Source organism: Triplophysa rosa, linkage group LG25 (genome assembly GCF_024868665.1).
Source record: "Triplophysa rosa linkage group LG25, Trosa_1v2, whole genome shotgun sequence".
In the NCBI taxonomy this organism is placed as follows: domain Eukaryota; kingdom Metazoa; phylum Chordata; class Actinopteri; order Cypriniformes; family Nemacheilidae; genus Triplophysa; species Triplophysa rosa.
In genome coordinates, this window is record NC_079914.1 from 1,126,468 (window position 1) to 1,147,418 (window position 20,951).

The following is a 20,951-nucleotide window of genomic DNA, read 5'->3' on the forward strand; positions in this document are numbered from 1 at the left end:
AAAGTCAGAACATAAATATAACGGTTCATAAGTATGGCTTCGGCTCTTTTAGACCATTAAAATATAACATTTATCACCTGGGCAAAACTAAACTAATAATACAATTTCAAAAACAATCACAAATTAACAAGCACAAAACCACGGATTTAAGTTTTGTTTCAATATTAAAGTCTGACATGTGAATGTGTTTTGAATGTATTTGAAAAATGAATTACCATATTATCTGTTTATTCATAAACAGTGCTGGCCACCTGTCTTTGATTTCAGACACAAGAGGCTCACCATTAACAAGCTCTTTCCTCCGCAAGGCAAAGGTTCTTTCCATCAGAGAATCTATCATTTTCCTATCCCTCTTCTTTTTCTTCATTTCTTGCATCAGAGTTATTCTCTCACTTTCAAGACAGTCTGGAGACTTCCCTTCAGGAAAATCTGGCAAAAAGTTGAGCTGACCTTTTTGCTTTCTTCATTGTCTTGTTCCCATTTGACATGTCTGCTGACCTCTTTTGATTTACAGCAAGTTCAGGACATCCAGCTATACTGTAATTTTTACGGAGGTTACCCATCTTAAAAGCGAGGCTGAACTTCCAGCAGTATGTAGCGGTTTTAGCTAACGTTATTATCAGTGTTGGGTGTAACTAGTTACTAAGTAATTAGTTACTGTAATTTAATTACGTTTCCCTTGAAAAAGTAAAGTAAGGGATTACTCTTATTTTTTCTGTAATTTAATTACAGTTACTTCTGATGTAATTAAACTAAATACTTTGTGTAATATGTGTGTGTGCAGAATAGGAATTTANACCTCTTTTGATTTACAGCAAGCTCAGGACATCCAGCAATACTGTAATTTTTACGGAGGTTACCCATCTTAAAAGCGAGGCTGAACTTCCAGCAGTATGTAGCGTTTTAGCTAACGTTATTATATTGATGAGCAAAGCTCACCAAATATGGTTCTCCACCAGATCTTTCAAGATCATATTCATGAAATGAGTTATTATTTAAAACATCAATTTCAGTCAAGGAATTAGTTTAGTTTAGTTTAGTGATCAAATAAAACTTTTCAAAGTTGACCCAAAAATGGATCTTAGGCCGTACCTCAAACATTTATCGATCTATCGGTACGAAACTTTGTAAGCTTCATGAACACCTCGAACTGGGGGTCCTTGCCAAAATGGGGAACAGTGCCACCTATGCGTCACGAGATTTGAAAAATAGCTATTTTTGCTCATAACTTTTAAAATGTTTGTCAGAAAACCGAAATCTCAGTGTCTACGGATTCCTCGTGCCATGCCGGATCGATTCTGTCACAATTGGATGATCGGCATGTCCGCCATTTTGAAATTTGTCATCAATCGTAATATCTTTTGAACTGTATGATATATCGCCACCAAATTTGACACACGTCACCAAATTATAGTCCCAAACGTACCCTTGAAGTTTCAAGACAGCGCCACCTAGCATTCTCGAGATATTAAGCTTTTATATAATTGCATATAACCCTTGAACGCTGCTGTGTCAAGCACGCCAACTGAGTGGCACACCTGATAAACTGCAAGCCTCGGGTACAAGAGGTCACAGGTTCGAAACTCGAGTTGTGCATTTAGACATTTCTATGTGCACAAATAGTGCAAGTATGTAAACAAATGAAATGCAATGTCATTTTAGGAATAAAATAAAATAAAATAAAATAAAGTGCGATGTATGTAGTGCAACTTAAAGTGGTTTATAACACATGTAAATACATACAAACAGAAACAAGGTAAGTACAAAATGACATTCTTTCTTTCATTGTCACTTCTGACATCTGTTCCTTCTATACACTGTATTCCTGCTACTTTTGCTCTACTGTTTCATTTCAGCCCCTTCAGGGATGGCGGGCAGTGCGCACTATGTCAACTGAGTGGCTCATCATATAAAACACACACCTCGGGACTGCAAGGTTGTGGGTTGCTTGTATATATAATGTGTACGTTATGATTACGTTCTCGGCTGTTCTTTAAACATATCTGTTTTTCACGTACATATTGTTCTTCTGGCTGTGCGCTCTCATAGCTGCAACTTTGGTTATTGTTACATATCGCTACTTACACCTCTATCAGCTTTGCTCAGCAGCCCAGTTGTGGGATCAAGTGTGGGCTGGGTTTGGGCATGCTGTGGGCATACTGGGGGAAGTGTGGGCATTAAGGGAGAAATGTGGGCTGGGTGTGGGCATGCTGTGAGCATACTGGGGGAAGTGTGGGTACACTGGGGGAAGTTTGGGAATACTTGGGGAAGTGTGGGCTGGGTGTGGGCATGCTGTGGGAAGTGTTGGCTAGGTGTGGTAAACTGGGTTAAGTGTGAGCTGAGTGTGGGCATGCTGTGGGTACTCTCGTGGAAGTGTGGGCATACTGGGGTAAGTGTTGGCTAGGTGTGGTAAACTGGGTGAAGTGTGAGCTGGGTGTGGGCATGCTGTGGGTACTCTCGTGGAAGTGTGGGCATACTGGGGTAAGTGTTGGCTAGGTGTGGTAAACTGGGTGACGTGTGAGCTGGGTGTGGGCATAATGTGGGTACGCTGGGTGAAGTGTGAGCAAAGTATGGGCTTGGCCCCGTAGTACTGCTTGCAGTTCTTTTGCTATTATTGTTGTTGTTATGCGAAAAATTCTGTACTATTTACTCACTGTTTTATTCATATTTTATAATAATTATACTATTCTACAGTTTATATTTAAAACACCTTGCCATTTACCATTCTGTTCAAAGCAGTCTGTTTCAATTCATTAAGTGGGGGAGGTTTTACTCATGAACCTGCCATAGATGCATGATATGATATACTGCTATATATTCTATTTATGCCATTAAAAATAGCGTTAGTATGATGCAGATGGTACATTTTTACTATTCAATACTCCTTGGGGATTTATAAAATATAAGTCCTCGGGTGCCATATTTTGAACATTCACTGCACAGATACAAGCAACATCATAGCATAAAAGCAAGGAATCCTTAGGACCTCTACTGCATTGTTTGAACGAACTACAAATATGGTTAAAGCAGAATTTCTTAGTGCTTAATGGAAATAAAACTGAAATCATTTTGTTTGGTGTAAAGTCATATGAAGACTATGCCCCTCAATTTGGCCAAATTGGGGGGCGGTTGATCCAAAGACTGCACAAATGTGATGGCAGTGTTGACAACATGCAGAAGCATTGCAATCAGAGTTGAATCAGGTGTTTTATATAGGAAGTCTGAAGACATCTAAAACACCTTGGGAGTGGTGCCCCGAGGGTATGGGATTGGGAAACGCTTGGTTAGTTACAGTACAGTTAAAAATGTCACAGTAACATACTCAGAGTTAAAGGAATATTTCACCCAATTTAATTTTGTCTTAGAATTTATATATCCTCAAGCCATCCTAGGCGTTTATGATTACATTCACGCTGTCAGTCCAAATCTTGTTCATATGCGTTTTGTGTGTCCAGCGGCACTCTTTAGTTTTCCGGAATATCTGCATTTTTTGGCAATGACCTCGCGTTGACAGGAAGTGTTTGACTTCATAGCCGCTGCGCATGTTGATCGTCATAGCGTATTTTGATGTTATATGCTGATTGATTTGCACAATGCCGCATATAGTCGAACACACGTAATGTTATCTTAAAATGTGATGCTGGACTGCTACGTCTAATGAAGCAGCTGCTGAAATGTGCATCTTTATTGCATGCTCCCATCTTTACCGGCACATAAATAACAACACAGCAACCTTGTTTCTGCAATGACGTCTGACGTGCTTACATTTTACTTGAGGTGGGACTGTGAAATTAATAGAAAAGCTAAGCAAATCCGATCTAAGCAGTCGGACTGAAATGGATGTCCATAAATGCGATTTGAATTGAATTTCATGTGATTTTTTGCTGTTCACACTTGCTAAATATGACCGGATTTTAATCGGATATGAACAAAAATCAAAAATCGAATTTGGACTGAATGTAGTCTATGACTTTAGGTATTTATTTAGGTGAAAACAATCAGAGTAATCAAATAATATCCTTGCTGTTGTTTGCTTTGTAATGCCATTGAATGGCACCCCAGTTTTTAATGTTTTATAAAGTGCATATATCCATTATAAAAGCATAAACAGCCTAATTTACAATGGTAAGCATATAATCATGTTTTATAGTTAGTTATATAGTTTGAGTTCTCTCATAGGATTTTCCAGAAATTATTGGTTATTTTTAAACACGTAAATATAAGTACTATGCAATGTTACGTTTCAAACATAAAATGGTGATAGGGAGACAACAGTTGAAGATTGCAGCTCAAACTATACAACTACAGTGGTTTATGATGTCTTCTGAAGCCAAACTATTTCTTTGTGTTCATTACGTGTCCTAGAACCACTGAGATTGAACTAGCGTGCTGCCATATCAATCGTGTTCAATCATGTTCAAAATCTAACGCATCCTGGCTAGTTTAGCTCAAAATAATAATATTTTTTGCTCATGTCATAGAATATCGTTTTTATCCTTACTTATATGATAGATATTTTGAAGCGGTGTTAAATGTTACAAGCCTAGGAACAGCCAGGATATTACTTAATATTACTCGTTTGTTTTTGGCTAAAGGAAGGAAGTAGTACACCTAGGATGGTATGAAGGTGAGTAAATTATGGGGTAACTTTTATTTTTTGATTACTGTTTCTTTAAAGTGATTTCTGCAACTGAAAGCAGGTCAGGTTTCCATCAGGTGATGAAGAGCCTTTTTCACTAAAGGTACTTAGGAATAGGAAAAGTATATGAATTTATTTGTCTTTTAATGTGTATAATGCAGAATTGGAAGTGCCACAGGAATCCAGCCCCTCATCCACATCATCCATGTCTTCACAGGAGAAAAAGAAATGGAAGAAAGTGAAAAAGCAAAGCAAGAGAAATAAAAAAATAAGGAAAAAATAATATGCTACTTTCATTATGATAAATATGTAAATGGGCAATTCCAGCGTTATGGACGAGAAATTTTGCGTTATGGACGTGACATAAAAATGCTCAGAGAATGAATTTGTTACGATTATATTGAACCATCCGTTTATATTTTACTGAACCCTTGTTGATAGAGTCTAAACATAAAAAAGTCAGTCTATGAAAAAATGTACATTTAAAAAATGGGAAATAAACATGCGTTATGGGTTTTTGGGAGACGATAAACTTTGTAGGATTTCTATGAAATAAAATGCACAATCCTGAAGCAATAATACCCAATGAATGGAGAAGGGATGCCTCTTTATAGAACATAAAATAGTTACTTTATATTCATTTTCATGTGTCCATTTATGAGGAATATGTAGCGTTATGGATGTGACAATCCTGAAAATGGCACTTACCTGACTATGAAAAATCATGCACTAAAAATAAAACAAATGCTTTACAAATTTGAAGAGAGATCTCACATGGGTATTTGAACCACCAAATGTTAAAATCTGTGCTGTTACCATAGTAAAAACCGCTGGTAAAAACTTTTTTTTTGTGGTAAGGTTGACATTTTCACGGAATTTCCCAAATGTTCTTCTTTTAAGTAAAAGTGTGTGTCTGTTTGGAAAGAAGTTAACGCTTACAATAAAGTTGCACTTTTCAAATCTAGGATTATGTATATTTATTACACTTACCCCGTAACTACACAGAACAAGAGGGTAAAACGGCAGGAGTTTAATTTACGGCCCACAGATGGTACACTTACCCCGTAACTACACTTTTACAAGAGGGTAAAGAGGCAGGAGTTTAATTTACAGCCCGCAGATGGTACACTTACCCCGTAACTACACAGAACAAGAGGGTATGGTTGCACAGCAAGTAACTAAAATGTTGCAATATGTTTTAAAACAAACAACACTTGCTATCAGAAAACCCCATCAGTAATACAGTGTACGCATAAAAGTGATGTGTCTTATGTTATATTTCCTGTGAATAGCTGAAAAGAGGTTAGTTGTCCACTGCATTGCAGCTTGATGGCACAATGCTATCTAAACATACAGAGATGACTTGCAGCTGAGATGCCATATGTAATACATTTTCATCAGGTAAGTAGCTGACTGGTTCACGAAGTCTGGTTATTCAGCAGAACGTGGCAAGCATGGCACACACGTGCAAAACAAGTCCAAGAAACTACTGGGCACCTTCAACAAAAGACACAGGACAAAGTTTAGATGCCACTGGAAAACAAACCAAAGATCAATAACAAACTCTGCTAAGCAGCCCTCTGCTCTTGATCTGGCCTTGTACACACCTTGTATGTTTCTTGTTTTATGTATAATGCTTTGGCAATATTGTTTGTACACACAGTCAAGTTAACAATGTAGGCTACCTTTGCATTGAAAATTGAAATATATGTTCTTTGTAACTTGCTTTAAGATTGTTGCCTAGCATAATAGGTCATATGAGACGTAATATTACAATAGGTACACCTTAGTTATAAAACACTAACAGAATAAGTTATTTTTATATAGCCCTTTATACCCAAAACGTTGCATGTTGATCCCCTCTATCTACGTGTACTCACTCCAGTAATTCTGCTTATTTACGCAGTAAATCGCGAGTTATAGGTAATACATACCCAGTAATTATGGAAAAGGTACCCCTTGGTTATAAAATAATAGAGGTATACATATTTGTAATTTTTTTTAAAGTTATCACCCTGTTATGACACAAACGTTGCATGATGTCCTTATACTTACGGTACATTATGTACAAGGCGGTCACGGATCTCTCGGGTGAGACAGAGATACAAAGAACAGAGGACCCAAGTGCAGACAGGAGGTAAGGGATTAACAAGACTTTAATACTAATAAAACATGAACAAAACAAAAACCCACGATGGGGTAAAATAACCAAGATATAAACAGGAACACGGACTAACTAAACTAGACGGGACTAAAAAATAACATTTACCATATAACTACAAAAGACTAGACTACACTGACAAGACATGAACTCACCCCAAGCAACACGACACAGCACAATGAACCAACACAAGACAGAACACAGGGGCATTAAATAAAGGGACAAATCAAAAGGGAACAGGTGTGGGGCATGAACTAATAAACAACCAGTAACGAGAGATACAAACGGGCGGGAACACAGACAAGGACCGGAGAGAGTATCGAAGGCCGACAGGGTCAAAATGACTCTCTCCACATAAAACAAGAGGTTCTATCATGGTTCTGCCACTAGGTCAAGAAAAGCAAGACAAGGTGGGGCAGAACCATGACACAAGGCTGTAAATTTTGTGTAATTACGTGGTAGAGTGCGGGCTGTACCCCAAACGTTGAATATTGATCCTCTGTATCTACGTGTAGGTACTGTCAAAGTAGTGTGTATGTGACTTTAAGGGAAGTCCTGTTTAAGCAACCTACGTAATACGTGAGGACGTATACAAGAGACACTCGTGTATCTGTACCTCTGTTATGTTAACTTTTCTGTTATAAAAGACAAAGAAAGACTCATCGTATTTCTCCTTTCTTGATATGGTGTCAGAAGTGGGCCCGTAAAACAAAGAGAACGGAGTACCCGTAAAATGCCACTGTTCAAGTCGCCCGACAATTTTACGTTTGACAAGCCGGGAGAATGGCCGTCATGGCGGCAGCGTTTCGTGAGATACAGAACGGCTGCCAAGCTCACAGAAGAGGACGGAGCGGTCCAAGTGAGTACATTGATTTATGCGATGGGAAATGAGGCGGAGAACATTTACAAATCATTTGTTTTCAATGAAGAAGAGGATGAAGACGATTTCGAGACAGTTTTGAAGAAATACGACGACTATTTTGTACCGCAGACCAACGTCACACACGAGAGGGCGCAGTTTCACCAGCGAACCCAAAGACAAGGGGAAAAAGCAGAGACGTTTATTCGTGCATTATACGAGTTATCAGAAAACTGCGACTTTGGCGCTAACAGAAATGAGAACATCAGAGACAAGGACCTGTCAAAAAGATTACAACTAATTAAAGATCTTACACTGGGTGTTGCGGTACAAATGATAAGACAAGCAGAGGAAGTTACACACCAAGTTAGCCTGCAGGGGGATCCAACGTGCAGCGTTCAAGAGATCAGGCGACCCAAACAGTATACTGGCTACAGGTCGGACTACAGCAGGGAGCGCCAACATGGAAAAACAAAGAAAAGTGAGGACAAATGCAGCAGATGTGGCAAAACAAAACATAAAGACAGAGAGAAATGTCCAGCCTTTGGATCAGAATGCAGGAGATGTCACAAAAAAGGCCATTGGGAATGCATGTGCAAAACTAAATTAGTCCATGAAGTCATGAGGGAAGACCGAGAATCTGACTCATTTTACCTCGGATCTGTACAACAGAAAGGCAAAGGCAGCACAGAAACATGGGCTGTCAATCTGACTATTGAAAGTACACTAGTGGCATTCAAAATAGATACAGGGGCGGATGTGACAATAATTAGTGAAGAGACATTTCAAAACATGAAAAGGAAACAAGAACTGTGCAAAGCAAATATTGTACTTAACAGCCCAAAAGGCCAGCTAAGATGCATGGGCCAATTCAGAAGCCATGTACAGCATAAATCAAAGCAGTACGAATTAACCATTTATGTCGTGAAGGGCCCAACAGTGAACAATCTTCTCAGCGGAAGGGCAGCTAAAGACATGGGCCTGGTAGATCCTGAGAGCAGCCAGTTAACAACCTTCATCACGCCATTTGCCAGGTATTGCTTTAAAAGACTTCCTTTTGGCATTAGCATTTCACCTGAGATCTTTCAGAGAAAAATGCAAGAGCTGTTGTCGGGCCTGGAAGGGGTCCAAGTGTACATGGATGATGTCATCATATATGGAACGTCTATGCAAGAACATGACATGAGACTGAAGCGCGTAATGGACGCGATGGAACTAGCCGGCCTAAGATTGAATAAAGACAAATGTAAGATTCGACAGGGTAAGCTACAGTTTTTGGGTCAGGTAGTGGATGAGAACGGAGTCAGAGCTGATCCGGAAAAAGTCACAGCTATCGCGGAACTCAAAGCCCCAAAGAATGTACATGAACTGAAGAGAGTATTGGGGATGATTAATTATATGGGAAAATATATCCCTCATCTAGCAACGCTGGGAGGCCCACTATACGAACTCCTACGAGAAAAAACGGCATGGACCTGGAACTCGGCACAGGAGCAAGCATTTCGTCAACTGAAGGAAGCGCTAATGACATCACCAGTGTTGTCATTTTATGACGCTGAGAAGCCAACAACTGTATCTGCTGATGCAAGCAGTTATTGTTTGGGAGGGGTGCTACTCCAACAACACGGAGATTGCTGGAAACCTGTAGCCTACTGTTCGCGAACACTCACTAGTGCTGAACGTCATTACGCGCAGATAGATAAAGAGTGTCTCGCGGGAGTCTGGGCGTGCGAACATTTCAGCAAATATCTGACGGGAATGGCGCATTTCAAACTCATTACAGACCATAAACCGCTGGTTCCTTTGATAAACTGTAAAGATTTAGACAATGTACCGATCAGATGCCAGAGACTTCTGCTCAGATTAATGAGATTCAACATAACCGCTGAGTGCACGCACCTGGAAAAACACTCGTTGTAGCAGACACTTTGTCGAGAAGTCCACAAAGCAGCTCCATGGACAGCACCACCGAAGTGGACATCAGCTGCTATGTTAACACGATTGTCGAATGCATACCAGCTTCGAAAGGAAAATTAAATGCAATTCGCGAGGCAACGCAACAAGATGGGAAATTGCAGAGAGTGAGGCGCTTGATTAAAATAGGATGGCCTGAGCATGCCCGAGATGTTCACCCGGAGATCAGAGATTTTCATGCATTCAAGAGTGAATTGTCTGAGACTGACAGGTTGCTTACCAGAGGAAACCGTATCATCATACCTGAATCTCTTCGAGGAGAAATTATCGAACAAATACATGAAGGACATCTGGGGCTGACCAAATGTAGGGAGAGAGCGCAGACGTCCGTATGGTGGCCAGGACTTTCTTCTGACTTAAAACAAAAAGTTGAACAGTGCGAATTCTGCTGTGAACACAGGAAAACGCAGAGAAAAGAACCTCTGAGCCCGACTCCTCTACCTGAAAGACCGTGGCAGCGCCTGGGAGTAGATGTGTGTGAGTACAAAGGGAAAAACTACATAGTGCTCTCAGACTATTAATCCAGGTTCTTGGAAATCATATACCTATCAAACACCACAGCTGAACAAGTCATCATCAAGCTCAAAGCAACATTCGCACGATACGGTATCCCGGAGGTAGTAGTTTCGGATAATGGCCCTCAATTCACTAGTGAAACATTCCTATCATTTAGCAGGGAGTTTGATTTTGAGCATGTAACATCTAGTCCATATCACCCCTCGAGCAATGGACATGCTGAACGTGCAGTCCAGTCGGCGAAAGCCATCTTACGGCAAGAGGATCCAGTCTTGGCATTGTTGAGTTATAGAACAACTCCACATGCATCAACGGGGGTGAGCCCAGCAGAGCTTCTGATGGGACGGAGGCTCAGAAATACATTACCAACTTTGGGATGCAACCTTATGCCAAAATGGCAGGATCAGAGACTGATACAAAGAAAAGACGATGCTGCTAAGCAAAAACAAGCATTCTATTTCAATAGAAGACATGGAGTGAGAAACTTACCTCAGCTGATACCAGGAGAAGAAGTCTTGGTCAAGCTGGATGAGGAAAAACAGTGGAGGACTCCAGCAACAGTAGTGGGGCAGAGTGCGACAGAGCGCTCCTACATGATCAGAAGCCATGACGGGGGAATGAAAAGGCGAAATCGCCGTCACTTACAACGTAGCCCCTCTGAGAATAACGCTGATGATGAAACAGCAGGACACTTAGAACAAACGTGTGATGACGACACGACAAGAACAAATGTCTCACTGCCCACACAGACTAGTAAGGATGGAGAGTAACTAGGTCTGGTAGAGTGAGTAAACCAACTGAAAGACTAAATTTGTGATACATTACGTCTTACAAGTATGTAAGAAGTGCAGTTAACATACTGTTCAATTTAGTGGATTAAATAATGTGTTTGTTCAGAGTCATGCTGTTTTGACGATAAGTCCCTGTGATATAAAAGGTTGAAGTTCTGTAAAAGGAGGAGGTGTCAAAGTAGTGAGTATGTGACTTTAAGGGAAGTCCTGTTTACGTAATACGTGAGGACGTATACAAGAGACACTTGTGTATCTGTACCTCTGTTATGTTAACTTTTCTGTTATAAAAGACAAAGAAAGACTCATCGTATTTCTCCTTTCTTGATAGGTACTGCAGAATTTTTCTTAATTATGCAGTTAATTGCGGGTTGTAGGTAATACATACCCCGTAATTATTGAAAAGGTATGCAATAATAACAGTATAAATATTTATTATATTTCCAAGTTGTTAGCCCCTTATGACACAAACGTTGCATGTTATTCTGTTGTACATACGCATACGTATAATATAGGTACATTATTGCTACAAATAGGTATGCTGTAAATTCTGTGTAATTACGCAGTACACTGCGGGCCGTAATCTAAAGCGTTACCAAAAAAGGTATTATAAAGTGTTACCCTCTTAATTTTTTATCTTAATCTGTGTTCCGAAGATGAAGTTGTGAAACGACACGATGGTGAGTAATTCATGATCAAATTTTCAGAAGATACTGATTCTCAGATCTATTCTAAAACTATTCGACTGTAGGCAACAGACATTGACGACCGCATGACAGCAGGAATGGATGTGGGCATCCTCGTAATCCTGGTGAAGATGATGCTTTTGACTACTCAGTTGTGCTGGAGGAGCAGATTGTCCTGAGAGATGTAAAAGATGTCCTTCATGCTGTACATCTATTAGTAGGGCTGATTTTTGGACTTAATATTGAATTACACAAAAAAACTACGCTACACCTTTAAGATCATTCAAAAGATTTTCATTGACCTTGGAGGTGATCAGTGTTCTGTGAAGGTACATGGATGCATTACATTACTGTATGTTTACTATGTTATTGTTGTTCATGCAGTAAATTACAGTTTTATATAACATTTGCATATATGCAGTATATTGTTGTTTAGGCAGTAAATTGCTGTGCTGTTTTCTGTTTATGAAGTCATTTGTTGTTTATGCAGTAAATTAATGTGTTTTATACGGTATGTTTTATACAGTACTGTTTATGATGTAAATTGATGTTTATGCAGTATGTTAGTGATTTCATTCTTTAAGTAATTTAGGTGAAGTCAGGTAATTTGAATTAAATATGACACAATTGTAAAGAAAACAACAGTAAAAAAAAAAGTTGAAATTACACTACTTTTTCTCAGTTAAGACAACTTAATATTTGAAATTGACTTTACTTAAACTTTTAAGGCAGCACGAACACTTTACTTTTTTAAGTTGAAACAACAATTTTTTTACAATGTACTTACAAATTTAATTTGTCGGCAACTTTTTGCCAGCCCTCTCTCCTGGCTTTTGCAGCCTTTCAAGTGTTCCCTGCTGTTTTAATTAAAGACTGAAATTCGGTGAAGCCCTCAACTAAGAGTTCTTGCTCTGCCGCCGAGAAATACTCCTTTGCCATGCTCACATACCAATCAAAGCATTGCTGATCAATGTTTCCAACCCACGAACGCGCAATGATCTCAGATAACTCAATCCAGGCAAACTAATCATCAACAACAGGTGCGTTCGGAGAAACTAATTAGCAAAATCATGATTAATGGGATTAGGTCATCTCGGACGTTTCATTTGATCTTGGATGTAGTAAGCGACGTACAAAGAACGGTGTTCCTGTTCTCCAAGTTCCCGAAGTGTTTATCATTCTAGTTGGTTTTTGCCCTGTCATGTTTTGCCCCCTCGTGGGAAGTTTTGGTTTGATGTTTTAAATATTTTTCTGTTGTCGTGTTTGCCCCATCGTGGGTTTTTGATTTAAATCAATTTTGAGTTTTTCTGTCTGCTGTCTGCGCCTGGGTTCTGCCTACCAATCCTGACACACAATAGTCATGTTTCCATCCAGATTTTGTGCTGTTTTGTTATCGAAAAAGCAAATTTCGCAAACATTTTTTGGCACAAATTTGCTGTCTCCAGGCTGTTTCCGTCCACTTGACCTTTTACCGATAAAATGGTGTGCGTAGTGACGTCACTAATGACGAAGGCGATTTCTCGCATAATTTCTCGCGATTTCTCGCATTGGTGTTTCGCTAAAGAAATCTGCCCTTGAGCCGTTTCCATACACATTTCTGCATATATCGCAAATGAGTCTCGCTGTGTTCCACCTGTTGTCCCCCAAAACAAAACAATGGACAGAAAATATAGACAGCTCAAAGAAATTGGCCAGCTTACTCTGATTTTAATTTCCCAAACAATACACATTCTAAGAAATATCCAAAAGCGACGGCAAAATGAAGTGCCTGATGGGGTACGAGCTAACTACTATTATTCGCTGGAGCCCACGGGTCTGGGTGAGACCACGCAATGAAGCGTTCTGGGAGGAAGTAGTGGAGAGACACTTCACAGAAAATCCCTGGCTGCAACATTTTTTAAATGTCACGGCTGACATTTGAGATGCTATGTGACCTCATTGGTCCTGATTGGCGCCCATGAGAGCTTGCCACCGATTCTGACCCGAAAGCGGATTGCCATTGCCTTGTTCAAAATGGCAACCTGAACCAAATACAGAGTAGTTGGGGAAACTTTCGGGGTCAGTAAAACAACCGTCCATCGATGTGTGTAAGCTGAGTGCACAGCTATTAGAGAAAAATGAATTCAGCGTTATATAAGGCTGCCGAATGAAGATGAGGCCAAAGCCATTGCATACCGTAAAGCCTTGGCGCATCTTGTACCACAGATTTATGGTGCGCTGGATGGCACACACATCCCTATTCTTTCCCCGACGAACGGCTTTCGTGATTACATCAATCACAAGGGGTGGCCATCTATTGTTCTCCAGGTCCTCGTTGATGACAGGTGCATGATCCGAGACATTTGTGTTGGAACTCCTGGAAGTGCCCACGACGCAGCAGTTTTTGCAGCTTCAGATCTGTACAGGTAAGTCAACCATTCAACATGTTTACCAGTAAATGTAAAGACAGTTGCTTTATTACATTATATATAGCTGCAGAAAAAAATTAAGAGACCATTTCAAAGCACCTTTTTCTGAATTTACTATTTATAGGCATGTGTTTAGATAAAATAATTACGTATGTTTAATTCTGTGAATTACTAACAATATCCTAAATTTCAAATAAAAATATTGTTTCTATTAGCAGAAAATGAAAATTAGAGAAACGGGTAAAAAACAGAAAATATGCTCTGTAATTTTTAAGACCTCAAATACTGCAAAGAAAACAAGTTCAGATTCACTTTAAGAAATACAATAGGAATATAAAAGTATTTAGGAAAAGTTCAAAAAGTATTTTTTATGTCATAATCTGGATTTTTAATCACAGTTTTCATGTGTCTTGTCATGCTGTCAGTCTTTCACATTGGTGTTGGATGACTTTATGTCAGCCCTGAGGTTTGATTATATTGAAATACAACAGACAATGGACTGGAATTACCACAATACATCTACAAATGAAAATGTGGGATGGTCTATTATTTTTCCCGCAGCTGTGTATGTATATATATGAAATAAAAATGGTTAAGAATTTGACATATGCTTAAATATTTGTCTTTTTTATGTATGGAAACATGAATGGCACATGTGTTAATTTGACTGGTGCAGTAAAAGGACTTTGCTGTATTTGTATTATTCAGACACCCTGAGAGACATCCTAATGCTCCAGTTGATGTGGAGGGAGTCCAGGTGCCTCTGCTAGTGGTAGGAGATCCAACCTATCCACTACTGCCTTGGCTTATCAAAGGTTATTCTGGACCCAATTTGTCAGAAGAACATGAAACATTTAACTCTCACTTGAATGGATGTAGGGTTAAAGTTGAACACACATTCGGGCTCCTTAAAGGAAGGTGGCGCATCCTAGCAAAACGATCAGACATTAACTACACTTTCATGCCCAACGTTGTGTCTACATAACATCTGTGAGAAGGAGAAGCAATGATTTTTACCACCCAATCAAACCTCAAGTAATGAAGGCGAGACACAACCACGTCCCTTGCAATACAATGACCAACCTACCGCACAGGCTGTGCTTATCAGGGATGCTCAGTCTAAAGCAATACATTTTTAACATAAGAATGCAGTAGGCTAAGAAAAGTTAACAAGATATGTGAAACATGAAACAATTTCTTTTACTGTGTAACTTTAATTAGGTTTTTAGTTTTTTAGTAGATAAAGATTTTGTGAAATTTTGAAGAACAACTTTTTGTCAACCTTTGTTGTTAGAACATTTAAGAGAACATAACAGATGCATTACAAAATAAAATACTTTTTTGTCATTTTAATAACCTCTTGAATTGACAAGATGGAAATAAATGTATACTTTAACTACAGGATTATTATTAGGAATAATTATTCTTTATTCCATGTTTTGGTATGTGGTGAACGACATGTTAGATGACTACTTAAAGAAGAGTGTGCTGAAGAGCTTGGTTGGTTGTAAGAGGGATGTGACACTGGTTGATTGGAGCACATGGGTTGGCTGCATGAACTCAATAGTTGCCTCAAACCAGCCATCACCTCAGATGCATGAGCATGCCTTTCTGCAGCATTAGCACAGCGCTCAAAACAGCTTACAGCTTGTGAGATGACAGTTGGAGATTGACTGAATGACTTGTTGATCTCGCTCTCCTTGATCACGTTGCTGATTGAGGAAATCTTGAAAAATAGCATTCTGTTGTCCACTGGGTGGTGGGTCACCATCCTCTTGTGCCGTTTCATCAGGCTGGTCCTGGGGGGATGACTCTGAACGTGAATCAGCCAGTCCACTTTCAGAGGGACTGAGTGAATCATTCAGTGGATGATCTGCACAATACAGAAAATCAAGTTATTTTTATATTTAAGTTCTCGCAGGTCTCTATTTAATTAAAAAAACAGCTTAGATGACTCCATGCAAATATTTGAACAAACTTTTAGCCTTTACCTTTTGGATCTCACGAGACGTTTACTGAACACCAAGTCTATTTTGACAGGTCTGTTAGTTCTACATTCAAAATCTTACAAACCTTAACGATATTTTGTAAATAAATGTTCTAAGAAATCACATTACATAGAACTCTCCTTACTGTACATTAAGAAATTTAAGGAACTTACCCGAGCTATTGATATTTGTAGGAAAAGAAGCTACCATAGGCCTCTGACCGAGTATCTGATTTCGCTGAAAATTTTAAACTTGGCCCTCATTTTCCCCCCGGAGCCGGCACGTGAAAGCTCATGTTTTTCTGCAAGGTACCGCTGTTTTATGACCTTCCATTTGTTGCGATATGCCACGGTTTAGCGTAGCTATTTGTAGCCATTTTTCTTTCCAAATCCTGGAAAGTTGCAGCATTCATTTGCCGTTTCCCATCAAAAATAGTCTTAATATCGTTTTCATGAATCAATTGTAGGAAATAACGAGTCTCTCTTCATCCATCCATGCATACTGCTCCGCCATGCTGTTTGTTATGATTGTACGTCATAAAGCTCGATCATGTAACAACACATTTATTTGCGTTAAAGCTATTTTATCGACAAGAAGTGTTTTCATACTGTTTTTTGTGACATTTAAAGTGTCGATATGTCGAATAAGCAGAAAAAGATTGTGTTGACATTTGAGGAATTTTATCGACAAATGGCATTTCCATCTGCTATATCGCTAAACATTTTGAAGCGCTAAACCTTCTTTCCCTGAAAAAAGCCATGGATGGAAACATGGTTCATTAGTTGTTCTGCGGTTTTTTAAGGCATTTTACAGCTCTAAAGTTAGTATGCCTTCCTTACCCAGTGTTCTGCAGTTAACCGACACAAAGTCAAGTAGAAATGAAACTTCAGATTTAACACTGCAGCGACTCCAGGCAATGGTGGCAGAAGATGTGTGAGCACGACTATTATTGTGTAGCACTTTTCATTCGAGGTGTAACGGCCACTCCGCTTCGCGTCATGTTCGCATTACCACCTCGGGGTGTGCATTAACTTTCGATAATTGAACGGCCCGTCGTCAATTATTCCTTACATATTACAGTGTGCTGCACTCTCTGGAAGATAATGGGTTCCTTGACCTGTCTAACAGCATCCACCTTTTTAGTTGTCACTATGTGTCCCTCCCAAGACTACAAGTTAGCCTGAACGTCTTGCATGATGGATGGGATAACCACCCAATTAGAACTGAGGGGAACATGACTCCCAATCAGCTATGGGAGATGGGAAACATTCAGCATGTTGTGGCAGAGCCGGAGCTTGAAAATACAGAGGTAACAAAAGGCCAAATGCATTCAAAATAACACCAGCATGTGTGATGTAAATAAGTAATGATTGAACCATTTTACAATTTTCTGTTTTAGGAACTGTACCTTCAACAGATTGATTGGGAAGAATGTGGGGTCTGCCCTGTGACCCACAACATGGAGTAATTGTTCTCACAGCTGACAGCTTATTGAGTCCTGAAGAACAAACAGCACTACAAGCAGACATTGATCCCACGAGTCCTTCAACATCATATGGTGCCGATATCTATCTGGCAACCACACACTAGTGTACATACAGCACACACTGGGCAAACAGTAAATAACAGTTTTACTTTTATTCTCGTCATCCTTATTTGTACATTTTTATGTAAACTGAACTATAATATACACTGTACTGTCCTTAAGTAAACATAACAAAAACAAAAAAGTCTTTGACTGCATCTTTCAGAATAGAGAGCAAAATATAAAAATATCAAAACCTCAATGTCCATGAACTTGGATTGGATAGAAAACAATACTGCAAAGCAATTTTAATTATACCAGCCCATATCCCGTATCCACAGTACTGATGCAGGCAAGTAACTCTTTCTTAAATGCTTGGAAGTCTTTATATCGGGACGAAGCCGCAGGGTCTCAAAACATGTAGATGCCTTTGGTAGGTTACTTCCAGTTTGAGAGAGGCAGTGGGAAACTCCCAGCCCACCCAGAACTTAACAAGTGCCTTCAGCTCAGGGCTAGTTGCTGTGAAAAGGTAGATGCAAATAAACACTAGTGTATAAAGTACATACATATGAGGGTATTGATTCATTCACTGAAAGTAATCCTTTACCATTCTCAATAAACTGACGAAGGTAGCCAGCAACTCGCCTCTGATCTTCCAAAGAGCATTCATCATCATTGTTTTTCACCATTGAAGGCCAGGTAATGCTGTTTAGGACACACTACAAAAAATAAAAAAACAAAGAATCAATATCAGGAAAATAAAATCATACTAGACAGGCAAACCAGCTAGAGTAATATGTGGGGTAAATCTTATTCCATTAAAGAAACGTATTAAGGAACTTAAATTGTTTGACCAAATATACATACCTCTGGGGTCAAAATGTAATTTATCTCACGTGGAAAAATGACTGGAAGCACATCTGTACGCTGACAAAGTATAGTATCCTTTAAACCTTTTCGAAGTTGTTTGATTTGCCGCATGGTACGTCCGATAACCTGGTATAACAACAGAAACTAAATATGTTATAATTATATAAGACATTAAGAGGAGTCAATAATGTTGTAATGGGTTTGTTTGACTGCATAAATACAGCATGATGTAGAAGCCTCTCATAAAGCCAGCGTCGACTGGAGGTGTTCACTGGAGGAAGGTCCAGGAGAAGCACAAATCATTAACACTCTCCTTCTCTTCAGGTGTTAGTTCAGAGTCCCCATCAAGCTGAAAGTTACATGTAGTTAATAAAATCGCTTCATTTATAATTATTATATAATGTTAAATTATTCTTATTTGTTTCATAAAATGTATACATAATATATACAGTACCAGTGTGATTTTCTGATGCAAATCCAAATCTGGACAGTCTGAAATCTCTACAACAGCTGTTTCAGCACTGCCGCCTGACAAGGGTGGTCCTCCATGGAGAAAGCAGTGACTAATCATTCTGCCAGCAACAAGAAACAGATCACTATCCACCAGGTGTGCAGATGAAGATGGTACAAGGTGATCAGGGGCCCGTTTCAATAAGGAGGTTCCAATAAGGAGTTGGTTTACTTAGAAATTAGAAACTTTGAGTTTTGGGTTTCAGAACAGCTGCTTTGAGTTAGTTCTATTTACTCTGGGTTGGCTTACACTGGGTTAAGCGCGTGCACCACGACTATAAAAAGCCATCGTCAATGGAGCTCCGATATTACGATTCACCATGGCAACGGTACCCGACAAAAAAAGATCTGCATATTTCTCCCCAGCAGAAGTAGAGTTGCTTATGCAAGCGTATGGCGAGTACGAGCACATATTTCGTAAAAAAAAGCAACACGGCTGCAGTGGCAAAAGAGAGAGCTAGCTTGGGCGAAAATAGCTGATCACGTCAATGCGTAAGTTTAAATTTGTATCACTGTTTAATTAATTACAATAAGCAATAGGGATGACAGTAATTTATTTTCACTTGAAAAAGTAAGGAAGTCATCTTAATTTTCCTATAATTTCTTTTGATGTAATTATATTAAATACAGAATTTGTAACGCATTTAAAATGCAGTTTTGTGTCTACCCTTTTATTGTGGCTGAGGTTGCTATGGGGTTTACAAAGTGTATAAGAATAATAGCTATTTTGATACGTTTTTAGGGAAAATAATGATCACATTAATCAAATTATCTTGCCCAGCACTGCTTTTAAAATATCAAAAGTGAAACTGGAAGAAAAATACATTATTTAACTAACTTTCATTTTCGTGCAGGTGCAATTCTGCAGGCATACAAAGAACCTGGCAGCAGCTTAAAATGAGATATAAGAACATAATTCAATCAGGTAAGGCCTGAGCATATGATGGGTGTGGGCTACCTGACTTGACTAACATTAATATTGAATAACTGCATGGCATCCAGTGTCTAGCATAGAAGCAGCATTTTTGACATTCTCGTTTTCTAATTTTAACTTCTAATCAGCCAACAGAAAGAAGGCAGAGGCCCGCACGATGGGGGAGGACCTGCACCACCACCACTGACCATTGCAGAGGAGATGGCCCTGAGCCTCAACACTGGAAGGCCAGTGTCTGATGGTATTCCTGGAGGGAGTTCATCAGAGCCAGACACTCCCCATTAAACAAGTGCATTTATAAAGTGTAAGAGGCCTACCTATATTTTTTTATATAGGCTATTTTTGATATTTAGATTTTTGTTGGTCTCAACAGATTCTGATGGTAATATTTGCCTTTTGGAGCCTCCTGTAACAGAACTCCAGGCAGTTGTAAGTAGCTTATGAAATAAACCATAAATTGTGATAAGTAGCATTATGAAGTGCACACAACAAAATACTCATTCTCACAGGATGATGAGGATGATGAGACAACTTCTGCCACAGAAAGGCCTACAGAGGAAATATTAATAAGGTGTCGACACTTCAAACAATCTACACAATCCCATTTCTTTGCATTTATGTGCCTATAGAATTTAAGTTTATAACTAAGTATAAACTGACAGTCTTATCTCTCGCCATCCCCCAGAGTGTGGAAGACCAGCAGGACGAGGGCCCATCAAATTCTGCTGCACAGATGAACACAGTTTAGTGATGTTCAGTAGACGCCAGAGATGAAATCTGTAGAACTCTTTAATCTACTGTATTTTCAGTCACCAGTTAAGGAGTTATATACTGTAGACTTCATCTGATTAAAACGTTGGCTAGTGCATGCTCACAAGCAACACTGTATGCCTCATAAAGCAATCATACATATTTACACAGATATGCTAAAATTCCAAGCCCACTCACTACATGCTATACATGACAGGATAATATTTAAAGAGGGTTGGAGGTAATTTTGGGACAGGATCTGTTTTTCCTACCTGTCACATTTCTACCCCGTAAACTTATGCATGGATGCATATATAGCCGGAAACAATAAGTTTGATCCCTG

The 20,951-nt window shown here is 39.2% G+C and overlaps 1 protein-coding gene across 5 annotated transcripts in view; it reads right to left on the minus strand.

Annotated features, from left to right (window-relative positions):
* ccdc66 (coiled-coil domain containing 66) overlaps positions 1-20,951 on the minus strand; it is a 114,621-nt gene that overhangs the window by 2,490 nt on the left and 91,180 nt on the right. The gene's annotated exons all lie outside the window — the stretch shown is intronic.